Below are 16,374 nucleotides of genomic sequence, written 5' to 3'. Positions count from 1 at the left end.
ATTTTATAGTGTACTCCTTCTGAAAAAGTTTCACTGTTATTGTGGGACATTGGTCTCATATTTCCCACATCTCTTGTTGCATCATTTTTTATGCTTTAATTTTCTCTTCCTTTGTTCTCTCTGGCCCTAAAACTAATAAACCATACAAAAGATAGACAGAAAGATAGATAGATGATAGATATGGACCAGGCAAACTGAAACAAAATAATTGTATAACCTAAGTGTGTAGTAGACTGTTCCATCTATGTTTACATAAGTATATTCTATGATGCACCAACAACAAAACCAGGAGTGGTGCCTTTCTCAGAAAGTGTCAATAATGTAAAGTGACATGTGACAGTACTGAGGAGCGATCTGAACACATTAAAACTTTTTGACATTCATACACTTGGTGAAGGAATTTTCTAAACAAAACTCAGGTGTGGAAGGCTGACAGTTGGATTTATCCAGGCTTAGTGTTTTACATGCAAGTAGATGTGAATTGAATTATATGAGGAGAAAGAGCAGATACTGTCTAAAGAGATGTTGTAGCATTAGAACATCAGCTCTACGTAGGCTGGGGAATGGAGAAACGGAGGTAGGAGATGAAAAGAAAGTAATGTGATCTACAATCTGGAGAGCCGATCAAGTCACAGATAAATGTTTGTGTAAGAGACTATGTCCAGAGAACTAACAGCTAAGTCTAATCTCAGTGATAAGATGAGGGCAAGGCCATGTAAGTAGAGGAATGTTCTAAGTAGAAGGAAGTATAAATGAGCCAAGGTCTGTGATGCCTGTCATTAAAGCAAGGGTCAAAGATGCCCAGTATATGTCTCAAAAAAATGATAGAAAGCATTGAGTTCATTTAGGATGGAGCAAGGCAGGCAAAAGAAACATGAGTCCTTCTTAGTAAGTCCATTTTTAAGATTCAGGAAAGAGAGATAAGAAAATTTCTTATTTTAAACCTTGTGTTTATTTCCACAAACACGAGCTTTTCCTCACCAAGTAGTTATGAAGCACAAGTCACTGCTTTTGGCACCATGGCTTGACTTTTCAGGGATATATATTCCAACACTAATGAAACAGAATCTATCCTAGATTTGCTTTTAGTGTGGTGAAAAAAAATTAACTTGGGAGGGAACTATTAAACCTTAAAATGGAAAAAAAAAAACTTCCTGTGATAACCAGATCATTAAAGTTTTTTAATCCTAGAACCAAAAGAAAATAGCGGATGAAAAATGGGAACAGACTGTACAATAGTGCTAGGAACTACAATGAATCTGGAGAATGTGTGTGTGTGTGTGCGTGTGTGTGCGTGTGCGTTTGTGTGCATGCGTGTGTGTGCCGCATAGGCCGGGGGTCTAAGTTCGAAGTCTTTCTCAATTGCTTTCTACTTACTTTTTGAGCCAGGGTCACTCAGGTCAGATGGACTCTGGCCCTCCCTTCCCAGCACTACACTTGCAGACATGCACCGCTCTGTCTATTTTGTGGGTGGTGGGGATTTGAACCCAGGTCCTTATGCTTGCAAAGCAAGCCTTTTACCCACTAAGCCATCTCCTTGGCCCCAGAATGTTTTGATCTCAGAGAGTGGAACAGGAAAATTCCAATCTCTTGCAGCCTTGGTGATAGGCACTCCAGTTCAACTCAACAATTCCAGGATGTCTTTGAAATAGTGAACATATAATGTTAAGATTAATAAGTCATTTCAGACACATAAAAATTAAAAGTGATGTTCTGCTGGGTTCTCATTCATTTGATTAAATAATCTTGAAATTAAAGAACTATTAACTCACTGTTTGGGAAGTCACCTGTTTGAACCAAGGAAAATCTCATCATCGTTGGTTATGTTGGTAGATGTTTCCCATTGCACAAACTACTAGTATTTTTTCAAATTACTGGCCACACTCTAAGAAAAAAAACTTTGAATGAGACATTATAGTTGAGGCAAAATATACTGAAGAAATGATCGCTGACTTGTTGACAAATAATTGTCCTACAAAGGGAAATTCTACTCATCTTGCACATTTATTTCTTGGAACACTCCCCAATTTTCAGCATTGTAAAACCACATGCTCTAGGAATCTCCAGTGAGAATACAGGAGAGCAACTGTGATTAGCTGTAGATACTGGAAATGTGCCAAACAGCCTCTTGGGTCCAGGATTCTTAAAAAGAAATCAATATTTAATTAAACATTTTCTTCAAAAGACAGGTCATCTGAGCAAAATATAAGCAGGGAAACATAAAAATCAAGTGCAATTCTTGAGACCTCAAAGGATAGCTACAAAAAGTTTTAAAATGTAATAATAACCTAATAGTTAAGGACTTAGAGGCCTTAACGAAGTCAAATTTGCTATTATGGCTTGAGATGAGTTTCAGTCCTAAAACCGCAATAGATAATGTAAAACAAGAGAGGAAAAGGAGGATGCATACACAAACAAATTGTTTTCTATAAGCACATGTGTTCATTTTTAACAACTCAAAAGTACACCTCATGTTTCCCTCACATTAAAATTTGGGAGTGGGAAAATGAGTAATTTTTTTCTGTCAGTTTCAAAGAGTGGGAGAATCAGGGCAAACAAACAGAAAAAAACCACATATGGGCATATAGTAATATAATTTCAGAATTATATACAAACAGAAGCAGAACACAATACATTACATATAGATTTATTATATGTGAAACCACCTCATCTAATGTTCCAGGAATTAACTAGATGCTTTCAATGTTTCCAGAAGAAATGATCCTCACCACAGAGTAAGAAAGATAATCATAAGAATGCTACTGTTTGCTCTGTCTCGGTCTCTGGAAGAAATAACGGGATGGTTGTTCAACTTGACACTGCAACAGCTAAGCCATTGCAGAGCTCTGTAAACCCCTGCCTTCATTTGACAGCCTAAGCTCTGAGACTTACTCTGGAATACTTGTTGACCAAAATATTTCATGAACTGCTCCTGGAATTGTTCACAAGAAATAATGAAACCCATGGCACTGAGTAATTTTTCTCTTTAGGATGCCAGAGTGGAATGCTGCAACCTTTGATTAAATAGCAGCCTCTCCGGAGATAAATTTAGCAATGATAATTTGACCAGGAAAATCTTTTTTCTGGTGCGATATGTTAGAAGAGACACGAGGCACTGAGCCTCCATTTGTCCTGTCCCTCCCCCGGGCGACAGTCTAGGAAGTTTATCTACCTTCTTCTTCACTGCAGCATGAACTGAAGATAAGGTGCTCCCTCGTAGATAATCCTCCGTTGTGATTTTTTTTTTTTGGCCCTGGTCTCTGTTCCTCCAAGATTTTGCTTAAGGAGAAATTCTTGCTCCAGCAAAACTGGTCATTAGATGACTCACATGAAGAAAGGGAAACTATGACTTGGCATCTTTTTCCTTTAAAATTATTTATTCTCAAAGAGGATAAATCATTAAAACATGTCCAAAATCTCAAGTTTTATTTGAACAAACATTTTTTGAGGTTCATGAGTGAATTAAAGTAGAAAATAATGAGAGTTTAAGTAAAGAAAATGAAAAATAGAAGGTGCTGGAAGCCAGAGAAGACATGAGAGAGAGAAGCATCAACACAACTACCCACAAACACATTTTTACTTCTATAAAAGTTCCAGATTCAGTGTGATGTTAATTCATATTGTTGACCAAAATGAAACCTTCGCTGCATGCTGGAGTGAAAAAATTAGATTATTTTGCCTTTGAACACGCTATAGGTTTTCCAGAAGGTAGTGATGTTCCCCTTTCAATCTTGAAACAAGATTGAATTTGTTTTTGTTTTTTTGTTTTGTTTTTACGAGACAGGGTTTCTCTGTATTGTTTTGGAGGCTGTCAACCAAACTCTGCCTGAGAGAATCACAAGAATACAAAAGAGAGTTTGCACATCTGCTTTGGAGACACAACCCTTCATCAACCTTTGCTACTTTCCTTCTTACGTGTGCCCATGCATCAGTGGAGCCTTTCCTGACTCCCTCCCACAAAACCACTGAGATGAGGCTACCAGCTGGCAGAATCATTCCTTAGATACAGGAAGTGGGGGTGTCAGGTCTTAGCCAGAGCATGTGCTCCCATGCACAACTGGAAATCTGTGTGAACCCCTTTTCTGCAATAGCAGCTGCCCTTTCCCCAAGTCCAAAGCCAAGATTTCTTTTACCAAAGTCACTGAAAAAGACAGGCTCATAACATCAATTGGCAAGCTAAGCAATAGTGGAGGGACCACCTCGAATGCCCATTCCTGATAATGAACTTGATGTCTATAACCATCCGGGAGCCTTCATCCTGTGACTGATGGAAGCAGAGGCAAACACACAACTAAGCACTGAACTGAACCCAAGGAACCCAGTGACAGAGAGAGAGGAGTGATGAGCAAATTGGCAAAGAATGGGCTGGCAAAACCAGCAGAGACAGCTGATCTGAACAGGGGAGTGCTCTTGGACCCCAGACCGACAGTGGGGAGGCCAGCATGGGACTGATCTGGACCCCCCAAATGTGAGTGTCAGTGAGAAGGCCTGGGCAACCTATGGGGCCCTGAGCTGTGGATCAGTGTCTATCCCTGGTATACAAACTGTCTTCATGTGCCTATAGCACAAAGAGAGATGCTCTCTCAGCCTGGACTCTTAGGGGAGTGCCTTGACCCTACCAAGAGTAAAATGACAGACTCTAGATATCCCCTATGTGGAAGGATTTGGCAATAGGGTGGGAGGGAGGGGGGGGAAGGGGAGTGCGGGAGGAGGGGAGGGAGAGGGAACTGGGATTGACATGTAAAACAAGCTATTTAAAATTAAAATAAAAAATGATAAAAAAAAGAATACAATTTAGAAGCAGACTGGATGGGGATTCTGTTTCTTGCTTTGCAGCTGAACTACATTTTATTTTCTAGGTGTCTCAATCAATCACTTCTTTATCATTAGTTTTCACTAGGGTTTCACTGACATTTTTATGCATGTTTACCATTGTCCCTTGCTTGCATTTGCCTCCCTTGTCTACCCTACCCTCCCTTGTCTCCACCTTGTAACAACAGAGTTTCCCTTCAAATTCAATGTGTGTCTGTAGAAGATACAAGTATCTCTTCAAGACTGAGTATTTACTAGAGATACAAATACATATAAAAATTGAATGAAAATTTAGATTTTGAATTTGAATAAAATACTCAAAGAGGGTTGGTTTTTTTCATTGTTTTAACTGAACTTTAACCCAAAATTTTCAGGGAATATGACTGTAACACTTTCTAACCCTTTAACTCATCACTTTTAGTAAAAACCTGAAAATATTTGTGATGGGAAAAGTTGATATTTCCCAGGTATCACTTCTCATTTTGCCAGTATCTGTCCAGCATCTTTAAACTCTCCTCTCTTTCGCTTCTTTGTCTCTGTCCTTAGTTTATTCAATATTCCATCATGTGATTGCTTTTATTTCTTTTACCTTCTTGTTGATAGTCCATAGCAGTGTCACAGATGAATGGCATTTTGTTCATTTCTTTCAAACACATCAAAGGAAAAGAGACTTCCTGTCTTAGTTAAGATTTCCATTGCTGTGAAGAGACACCATGACCATGGTAACACTTATAAAAGTAAAACATTTAATTGGGATGGCTCATTTACAGTTCCAGAGGTTCAGTCCATTATCGTCATGACAGGGAGCACGGTAGCATGCAGGCAGGCATGGTGCTGCAGAAGGAACTGAGAGTCCCACATCTTACAGGCAACAGGAAATGGGCTGAGTGTCACACTGAGCTAAGCTTGAGCCAAAGAGACACAAAGTCTGTCCCCACAGTGACACACATCCTCCAACAAAGCCACACTCACTCCAACAAACCACATCTCCTAGCAGTGCCTCTCCCTGTGAGATTATGGGGGCCAGTTACATTCAAACCACCCCATTTTCTCTGTCAGCTGTGTCAATGCATTTAGTTCCAGCAAGTAGCAAATTCCCTTGCATATACTTGTAAGTCCATTAAAGTGGCCTGAATAAATGACTACCATATTCCTTATATTGATATTAAACTTTATACTTTTCAACTTATTATTATAAACATTAATTCTTCTGCCATATACATTTTATGAAGTAGAAATATGACAAATTGTAGCTTTGAAGTAATGTGCTATCTATATAAGTCTAAGGATCTGAGTTTGATCCCCAGAACATATGTCAAAAAAACAAAATATATTAGTGCAAGCTTATAATCCTAGTACTGAGAATGCAGAAACAGGTGGACCCCTGGAGTTCACTAACCACTTGTCCTAAAGTACTCAGCAAGCTCCAAGTCATTAAGAGATCCTGTCTCAAAAAACAAGGTTCACAGTGCCTAAGTAACAACATATGAGGTTGACCATGGCCTACATAGGTACATAGACACATATGTGTACTGTACACATACAGTGCACACACAAACACACAAAAGAAACTGTAGCTCATTCAGGAAAGCAAAAGAAACATTATAAAAACATCAATAGTCATGCTGTTCTTGGAGTCTAAAAGATATGAATGTGCAAAGACCTTTTTAGCCTCATATGAACCTGTGAATTACTCTTTAACAAAAGGTTGCAGTCCAGTGAATTATTATGAGCTATTCTATTTTTTTTTTGTTTTTACTAGACAGGGTTTCTCTGTATTGTTTTGGAGATGAGCTATTCTTATTGTACATCATCCCGATGTTGTGGATGGACAGATGGATAGATAGATAGATAGATAGATAGATAGATAGATAGATAGATAGATACATAGACACATAGATACATAGATAGATGATAAATAGATAGATGATAGATAGATACATACATACATATAGATAGATAAATAGACACATAGATTTGATTATGTCACATTTGCTAGGCTATTGAGATGTGTACAAATACTTCACATATCTTTACTGATGAATTTCCTCTAAACCATATCCCAAACCCAATTACTGTTCCTTCTAAATTTTAATACACAGTTGGAAGATCAATGTTTTTACTCCTTATTTAAGCTCATAGATGCCACTATTCTGAATTTAGGTGTTTGTTCATGACATAAAACACCTCTAAGACATTGCATGCTGACTGCTCACATGCTCATATACACACCTCTTTCTTGCAATGCTAATCATGATTCTCAGCCTTACCTTTTGATAAGGCCCTCCAGATGGCCCACTAGTTCTGTTCACATTAACTCCAAGACCTCTCCTTTCTAATTGGCAGCTGCCAGCAGGAGCTGTTTGTGGCAGCTGCTTCCCCTGTGGTCGTGGTAGCATCCACTGCTTGGGCTTTAGTTCTCAACAGAGTCTTCAAGCCCTGCCTCTGCCTACCTGCTCTTAGCCACAACGGGCCCTGATTATCTATTCAGAAAGAGGGAAGGAAAAACATTAATAATTGAAAATACCACCATCAAATGATAATTATTTGAAAGGACAGGAAATATGTAACTCGGTGTTGTGGTCTCTGATAGAAGTAATGAGTTGTCAGAGATTTGGGCTATCAAGATAAATTCTAGTTCTCAGTTATTTTAATAGAGAACATAGCATACATTTTTAAGTGACTACAGTGCAGTGAAGATGAGGGATACAAAGAGAGAGAGACAGAAAGAGGCATGGAGGAACAGAGGGGGGGGAGGAAACACAGGTCACTCGTCTTCAAGAAACATAAATGGGAACTTCTGGCAAACTACAAAGATACATTTGTCCTCCTAAGCATACCTGTGCTCAGTGCCTGTCGGCCCCGCCTTCACCCTGGGCATCTCTCTACACCATCTGCCCTCTCCCCCAAATCTCACAGGGTTGCCACCCGATTGCTTTCCCTAAGCCCAGCTGTTCTCACAGCATCTGTCTTCATTGTGCCTCCATTCCGTGCACTGCCAAATTTTGTTGTGATTTCTTCATATGCAAATGTTCTATAAATTTATTAAGGCGTATTTTAAGTATAATGCACATGCTGTCGTATGTTGTGTAATAACCATGTTTAATTCAATGTACTACATATATTGCTATGTACTTTGACTGCTCTTTCCCACCTGCCATCTAAGGAGTTCCCAGTGCCTATGCCTGAATAGAGAAATGAGTCAGTCAGTGTAGACAAAAGGCACAGTGACACAAACTCTCGGTTAAAAATGCAATCGTTAAGTCAGTTTCCTGGGCTCTCATCCCTTCTTTGACACTGGCCAGCTGAATACACTTCACTACAGAGGACAAGTTTTCCATAAGCAATAGGATGTTTTATTAAGAATCCTACGCTAGTTAAATTTATATGTCGACTTAGCTAGGCTGTGATGCCCAGTTATTGGGTCAAATAACAATGCAGAGCTGACTGTAGAGGTACACAAATTCCTGAACCTAGGAAACCGAGGCAAGGGGGTTGCAATGAGCGTGAAGCCTTCCTGTACCCCACAAAGACTAGCAGGCCAACCTGGGCTATAGAATGAAATCCTGTCAGAGAGAGATAAAGAGCACCAACTCTTATCTGAATTCAAATTTTCAAGCCCTAAAAATTTCAAACTTTCTATTGCCCACAAATTAAATAAACTGATACCTTAAAGTAAATCAGAAAGATAGGAGATGCATGTAATGTTTGACATTATGCAGTGTGGATGAAAATTTCTGTCCTACAGCCATTCAGTACCAAATAAACACACAGAAGCTTATATGGCTCAGGCTTCTTATTGGCTAGCTCTCTCTTAATTATTAACACAGTTCTAGTAATCTATGTATCTCCACATGGTCTTGGCTTGCCAGAGAATACCCAAATGTCCTACCTTCCTAGTAGCTACATAGCATCTCCCTGAATCTGCCTCCTACCTCTCTCTATCCCTGTTTCGATTCCATCAACCAATAAGAGCAACATATTCACAGCATACAGGACATCCCCCATCATCGCAGTAGTTACATTGTGAAATACTAGAATATTTATAAGTAGATAATCCTGTGCATACTGGCTCTGTTCCTCTGGAAATGCTAACCCCGATCTGAAGTAGGGAGCCCCGTTTAGCCAATAGTCAGGCTCCCCCAGAGACAGAAAGCCAGAGTCAAGTTCATGGCAACCACCATCATTCAAATCCCCCACTTCCAAATAAGGACCTCATGAGCAAGTGTCCAGGGCTGTTTCTCTCAGGACTGTTCATCAATATGGTTATGCTGCTCACTTTGAGTCTCTACCATTCCCCAGGAGATAGAGAGTCAGTGTGCTGGCTAAACTTACGTCAACTCACTTTGAGTCTCTACCATTCCCCAGGAGATAGAGAGTCAGTGTGCTGGCTAATCTTACGTCAACTTGACACACAATTGAGAGTTATCTGAAAGGAGGGAACCTCAACTGAGAAATGCCTCCAGAATATCCAACCTGAAGGCATTTTCTTAACTACTGATTGATGGGAGAGGGCCCAGCCCATGGCGGGTGGTACTATCCCTAGATTGGTGGTCCTGCCTTCTATAAGAAAGCTCCCAGCACTCAGGAGGCAGAGGCAGGCGGATCTCTGTGAGTTCGAGGCCGGGCTGGACCGACAGCCTCCAAAACAATACAAAGAAACCCTGTCTCGTAAAAACAAAAAACAAAAAAGAAAAAGAAAAAGAAAAAGAAAAAGAAAGCTCCTGAACATGCCCTGAGGAGCAAGCCACCACTCATCCACAGCCTCCAAATCAACTCCTGCCTCCAGGATCCCGCCCTGTTTGAGTTCCTGTTCTGACTTCCTTTAATGACGAACAGTGATATAGAAACCCAAGACAAATAAACCCTTTTCTCCCCACTTGCTATTGTTGCAGCAATAGAAAGCCTAACAAACACAGTGAGTCCTCATTTATTTGCTCATTCTCTGCCTGTGTCTTCTGCTTAGTCGTGGTTCCTGCTTTTCATCTTCTGCCTCTCTGCTTCCTCCTGACTCTGAGAAAGACAACACTACTCCTTGACTTTTCCTTAAGCAATCTTTTAGCTGCAATACCTAGGGTTGTGTCTTCCTTATTATAATATCTCACACTCTACTGTGAAAGACAACTGAGTTGGTAAAACTCATCATGTCAGGCCACATGGTCCAGACCTTGGGCACACAGACCCAAAATAATGAGCTGCAATTTGGTATAGGTGTCACAGATGCCACGTTCGGCCATCTGAGGCAGTTTCCTCATATGCGGGCAGAAAAGGTTTCCTCAGCAGAATCTGTGAGAACCTGATGACATGTCTACAAAAGAGGAAAAATGCTGTTTGTAGAAAAAGGTGAAGTCACAAGCTGATGACCAGCATAGGAACCATCGGTACACGGCCATCGAGGAAGCAACTGCAACCCTCAGTGACGGTAGTGGCAAGGGCTTCTTTGATCTCTACTCAGTCCCTTTAGAAACAACTTTGGAGCTCTTTGGTTACAATGGGAATGAGAATAGGAATGAAGATTCTGGCAGTATCCAGAGTGCTAATAAAAATGCAATTACATGGCATTGACAGCACTCACGATGTTAGAGTAGGTCTTTTATATTAGAGATCATGCAGAAATGTTAATTAATGGTTTCTTATGGTATATTCCATTGTACAAAGAGTGGTTGAATATTTATCTCAGTGTTAGAGTGCTTGCCTAGCAAGTACAAGGTACTGGGTTTCGTCTTCAACTACGGGAAAAAAAAGAAACTATGTCACAGACTTTCTAACCTCTTTTAAATTCAGTTCTCTAACGTTTTATGAAATTGCAAATAGACTTTATATAATCACAGTAGGGCCAGTGCTATCCCTCCAAGTTCAGGAAGTATTGGCTAACTAAACCGAGGCACACCATCCAATGTAGTGGACACTTCTCATCTGTGAAGATGTATGTATGTATGTATGTATGTATGTGCATACGTATTTAGAGAGAGGGGGGACTTGAAGTTCACATTTTTGTTTTCTGCTACACTAGCCACATTTCAAGGGCCCAAGTGCTACAGCAAATGCTATTCTATTTGACAGTGCACATGTAGGACATCCATGTCATCACAGAGAGTGATTAATGGGCATGGACAGCATTCAGTCCAACTTATTGAACAGTGCCAGTGTAGCATAGAAACTCTGCTGTTGAGGGTGATGTGTATGGGACAGGGTCTTACAGAGTTATCCTCTTGGAAATATAACCTAAGATTTCTAGGAAGATATTTGTGGCAAGAGTTGTCAGACAAAGGATGTTGGAGTCCCTTTCCTCAGACATCTTTTGCCTTTAAAGCAAGGATCCACAGCCTAGTCTGGCTGTGAAATCACTGGGTAGCTGGGATGACCTGGGACTTTTGGTTACTCACTTCCACGCTGCACCACCTCACTTGTGTGATGCACAGAATCAAATTCCTGGTTTTGCGCATGCTGGTCAGTTATTTTCCCAACTGAGTGACATGACCAGCTCAGACACCGAATTATTGAAAAAACTGTTTTATTTCCTAGAAAATAAAATGAACACACTAGATGACATGTCCACAGGACCTTGCTGGGGTCAGCACCCTGCATCATGAGAAAGGTATGCCTGGAACTTGAGGTATAAGTAAGATGCCAAATTCAACAATTCCTTATAAGATGACCACTCAGAGAATCAGTGATCTTCTAGATAAATTCTACAAGCCCCTGAGAAAGAAAGCGCGTAGCTAGGGAAGAAATGAAAGCACAGAGGGAAAACATGGATTCCATCCAGAGTGCAGAAATCCTTCCTTCAAAGGCAGCAGCGCTATCAAATAGTTTTGAGAGCGTGTACCATGGTGCGAGGGAATGTGGGAGTCAGTGACGTAATCAGCACAAAGGAAAACAGGCTAGAACTATTGCAGGTAGTGGGAAAAAGAAAAGGACTTGATGACAAAGAAGCTAAAATTATACAATGGAAAAAAGATAGCATCTTCAACAAACGGTGCTGGCATAACTGGAGACTGACATGTAGAAGACTGCAGATAGATCCATGTCTATTTCCATGCACAAAACTTAAATCCAAATGGATCAAAGACCTCAACATAAATCCAGCCACACTGAACCTGTTAGAAGAGAAAGTGAGGTACCCTTGAATGGATTGATACAGGAGACTGCTTCCTGAACATAACTCCAGTAGCACAGACACTGAGATCAACAATTACTAAATGGGACCTCCTGAAACTGAGAAGCTTCTGTGAGGCAAAGGACACAGTCAGCAAGACAAAAAGGCAACCCACAGATTGGGAAAAGATATTCACTAACACCACATCTGACAGAGGGCTGATCTCCAAAATCTACAAAGAACTCAAGAAGCAAGTGTCCAAAGCACCAAAGGATCCAATCAAAAACGTGGGATACAGAACTAGAGAATTCTCAGTAGAGGAGTCTAAAATGGCTGAGAGGCACTTGAGAAACTGCTTAACATCCCTCCCTAGCCATCCAGGAAATACAAATCAAAACAACTCTGAGATATCATCTTACTGCTGTCAGAATGGCTAAAATCAAAAACTCCAACGACAGTTTACGCTGGAGAGGATGTGGAGAAAGGGGAACACTCCTTCACTACTGGTGGGAGTGATGACTCGTACATCCACTTTGGAAATCAGTATGGAGATTCTTCAGGAAAATGGGAATCAGTCTACCACAAGACCCAGAAATTTCACTCTTAGGCATCCACCCAAAAAATGCATATTCATACAACAAGGACATCTCTTCCACTATGTTCATAGCAGCATTGTTTGTATTAGCCAAAACCTGGAAGCAACCTAGATGCCCCTCAACTGAAGAGTGGACAGAGAAAATGTGGTACATTTACACGGTGGAGTACTATTCAGTGGAAAAAAATGGAATCTTGAAATTTGCAGGCAAATGGATGGCACTAGAAGAAACCATCCTGAATGGGGTAACCCAGTCACAAAAAGAGAAACATGGTATGTACTCACTCATATATGGATTTTAGACATGAATCAGGGGAGTACCAGCCTACAATCCCACTGCCAGAGAATCGGGGAAATAGAACCTTCATCCAGCGACTGATGGAAGCAGAGGCAGACTCCCACAGCCAAATACTGACCTGAACTACTGGAATCCAGTGACAGAAAGGGAGAACTGATGAGCAAAGGAGTTAAGATGAGGCTGGTTTAACCCACAGAAACAGTTGACCTGAACACGGGGGAGCTCTTGGACCCCAGATTGATGACTGTGTGGAAAGCATGGGTGTCATTGAGGAGGCCTAGGTAATCTATCAGGCCTTGGGTAGTATTTATCCCTGGTGTACAAATAGACTTTGAGTGTCCATCCCACAATATGGGATGCTCTCTCAGCCTGGACTCCTGGGGGAGGGCCTAGGTCCTGCCCTGGATGAAATGACAGACTCTGGAGATCCACCATGGAGGGCCTCAACCTCCCTGGGGATCGGAGTGGAGACTGGGTGGGGGACTGGGGGACCTGGTGGGGAGAGCTGGGGAGGAGAGGAGGAAGAGGGAGCTGGGATTGACAGGTGAAACAAGCTTATTTCTAACTTAAATAAAAAAATGTTAACATTAAAAAAGAAGAGGACTTGGCATCTAATAGTAGATGGGGTATCCCCAAGCTATGGGTTCCCTAGCTGACAGTTACTAGGACAGATATACCAGAACCTTTTTGAGGCCATAAAAGGACAAGAGGTTCCTGAACTCTAGCTCTCACTTGTCTTGTTTGGTCAACAATGTTGGGGAATCTTGCTATTTTCCTTTTATCAGAGTGGGAAACACAAGTAATCGTAGACTAAAGGAGCATTTAGCTTCACTGTATTGCTTACAGCCAAATCCTTTTACCACTGGATTAGAAACAGAGTGGTCTTTGGTTCATGTGTACATAGCTCCCACTTAGTCTCCACAGACTCCAGCTTATGTTATTGTCCAAATGTTCACTCTTTCACAAACTGGGGGCCTGGCCTGATGACTAAATAACAATATCCCCATCCCATAATACTCTTTTCTGGGTGTGTTCTAAAACACCAAGGGCATGGTGTTCTGTCTTTTCAGGTGCTGCTGCTTTTATTGCCACCGTACATCCAGGAAATGTCACCTTGGATGGAAGTCATTACTGCACCAAGTTGACGTGGTGACCGTTTCCAAAACTGTTTCATGCTGACGCCATTTTTCAACTCCCCAGTACTGTTCAAATTCAATGCTAGTGTCAATCTGTTTAGCAAAGTCTCTTCCTGTCTTTCATTCCTCAAGATTATTTTCCCATTTGCCTTTCTGTTTCTTTTCTCTTGTCTGTTTTCCTACATTTACTGTAATGTGTGCCTTCTATTTGTGGTATCTTTTCTCCACACATTCAATTTGTCTGTCATGTTTTAAACGACAATTTTTGAGTAAATGATAGCATTTCACAGACAACTGCTGGTAGAATAAGCAATACCTGGTACCTAGCCTTTCATTTTTACCTTAAATATAGTATAGTGAACTTTAGTCTGGTGGGTTAAAATTTCCAGTGCCTTTTTGAAATGTTTGAAAATCAGGGGTCTGCTGATAGATGCTTACTGACCACCTTCTAGGAAGAGGTTGGAGTTGAGGACAATACTTGATTTATGATGTGGACTGATTTCATGGCATAAATTCCCTCATTGCATATAATTCATGCTGCCAGCATGACCTCAACCAGTTCACAAGAAGTGTAAAAATGTAACAGTTGTCTGTGTTGAACCAATGTAATCTCGTTCCAGCAGGGTACTGCAAAAACTTTTATAGAGATATGAAAAGCAACGTTCTATGGAACAAGTTATATAACAGACAAGTGTTCTAATTGTTTAAATTCTGTTTTCTTTTGAAAATAAAGAGCTCTTTCTCAAACATAAAAATGCCAAAATGAGGTACACTAACTTAGCTCTGTTGCTCTTTTCACTCCTCCAAAGATCAATCACAAATCAAAAAAAAAAAAAAAGATTAGAACTCCAGTCTCTATGGTCGTCACAGAAGATCCAATCCAGGAGCTGGAAAATCATCCATGGACTGAGACTGAGCTTGACGTAGAAAACATAAAAATATAAAAATATTACATGCTCTCAGAGCTCTCGATAATTTAGTAGCCATTGATAAATCCTTTGACATTCAGAGAAACTTATGAGGATGCTTATTCTCTGTGCTGAGAGATTACAGAAATCCTAAGGGTTGCATTTGACAGCAACAGTTTTCGTGGATCTAAGTATTGCTTCTATTCAAAACCAACTTAGAGCTCTGTTTAGCTCTAGTGGGTTAATACCAAATAGAGAGTAAAGCAAGTCAGAAGCAGAAATCCTATTGAGGAATAAAAGCTTTAACACCAGTCAGATCACTGCAAAGGCTTCCATCAAATGCAAGGGATTCTACACAGAGTTCACTGGTTAGAGACACCCAGCAGAGGACAAAATGAATGTTTTCTAGAGAATGGTCAGCAAACAACACGTTGCCTTCATACCTGAAATATGTATACTAAAAGAAAAACACTGAATGCAGATAATTTCCTGATTTTAAGTGTATTAAGATTTCATGACTCAAAAGGCAGAGATAGGTGGATCTCCATGAGTTTGAGACTAGTCTGGTCTACAAAATGAGTTCCAGGATAGCCAGGGATACACAGAGAAAACCTGTCTCAAAAACCCAATTAAAAAAAGATATCATGACAATCTTGAACATGTGTGCCATATCTTCAATCTTGCAATAAACAGCAATACAAAAGTAAGGTCTAGATAGACTGGGAAACTCTTGGGAGGAAATAAACAGAAAGAAATTTTCTTTAAAATGGGAATAAAAATGGAGGGCATCATGTTAATTGACATAAATCAGCTACAAAAATATGAATCCCATATGGTCTCATTTACATGTAGAATTGAAATACCTGGATTCACAAATATTGAAACGGAAATAATTGCTATCAGAGACATTGAGGGGTGAGGAAGATGTTGGATTCAAAAATGTCATTGGATTGGAGGGAGGGGGCAAACAGTACATTCTGTGTAAAAGCACTTACCACACAAGCCTAGTGACCCAAGTTTGAGTGCTGGAACCCACGGTGGAAAAAGAGAATGGTCTCCCACAAGTTATCCTTTGACCTCCACACATGCCAAACCTGTATACTCACATAAACATCAGGCATCACACATACACACATTCACACACACACACACATTGTATATATATATACATATACATATATATATGTATATGTATATATATATACAATGTGTATATATATGTATATGTATATATATACAAACACAATTATGATTAATTAAAAGTTGTAAGATGAAAGGATAAATTCTAGAGATCTATTTACAACATGCGACTATAGCTAATAATAATGTATTTATCATGTACTTCAAATCACTTAGAAAGCACATTTTAAGTGTTCTCACCAAAAATAAGTGTCTCAGGCAACACGTATGTTAATTTGGTCAATGTAGCCATCCCACAATAGACATTTCAAAATATCATGTTGTACATATTAAGTATATGTGATTTTTTAATCAGTCAGTTTAAAAATAAGTTAATTGAAATCTTA

This window comes from Mesocricetus auratus, unplaced genomic scaffold, assembly GCF_017639785.1.
Source record: "Mesocricetus auratus isolate SY011 unplaced genomic scaffold, BCM_Maur_2.0 Super-Scaffold_2245, whole genome shotgun sequence".
Lineage (NCBI taxonomy): Eukaryota > Metazoa > Chordata > Mammalia > Rodentia > Cricetidae > Mesocricetus > Mesocricetus auratus.
This window is presented reverse-complemented; position numbering follows the sequence as displayed.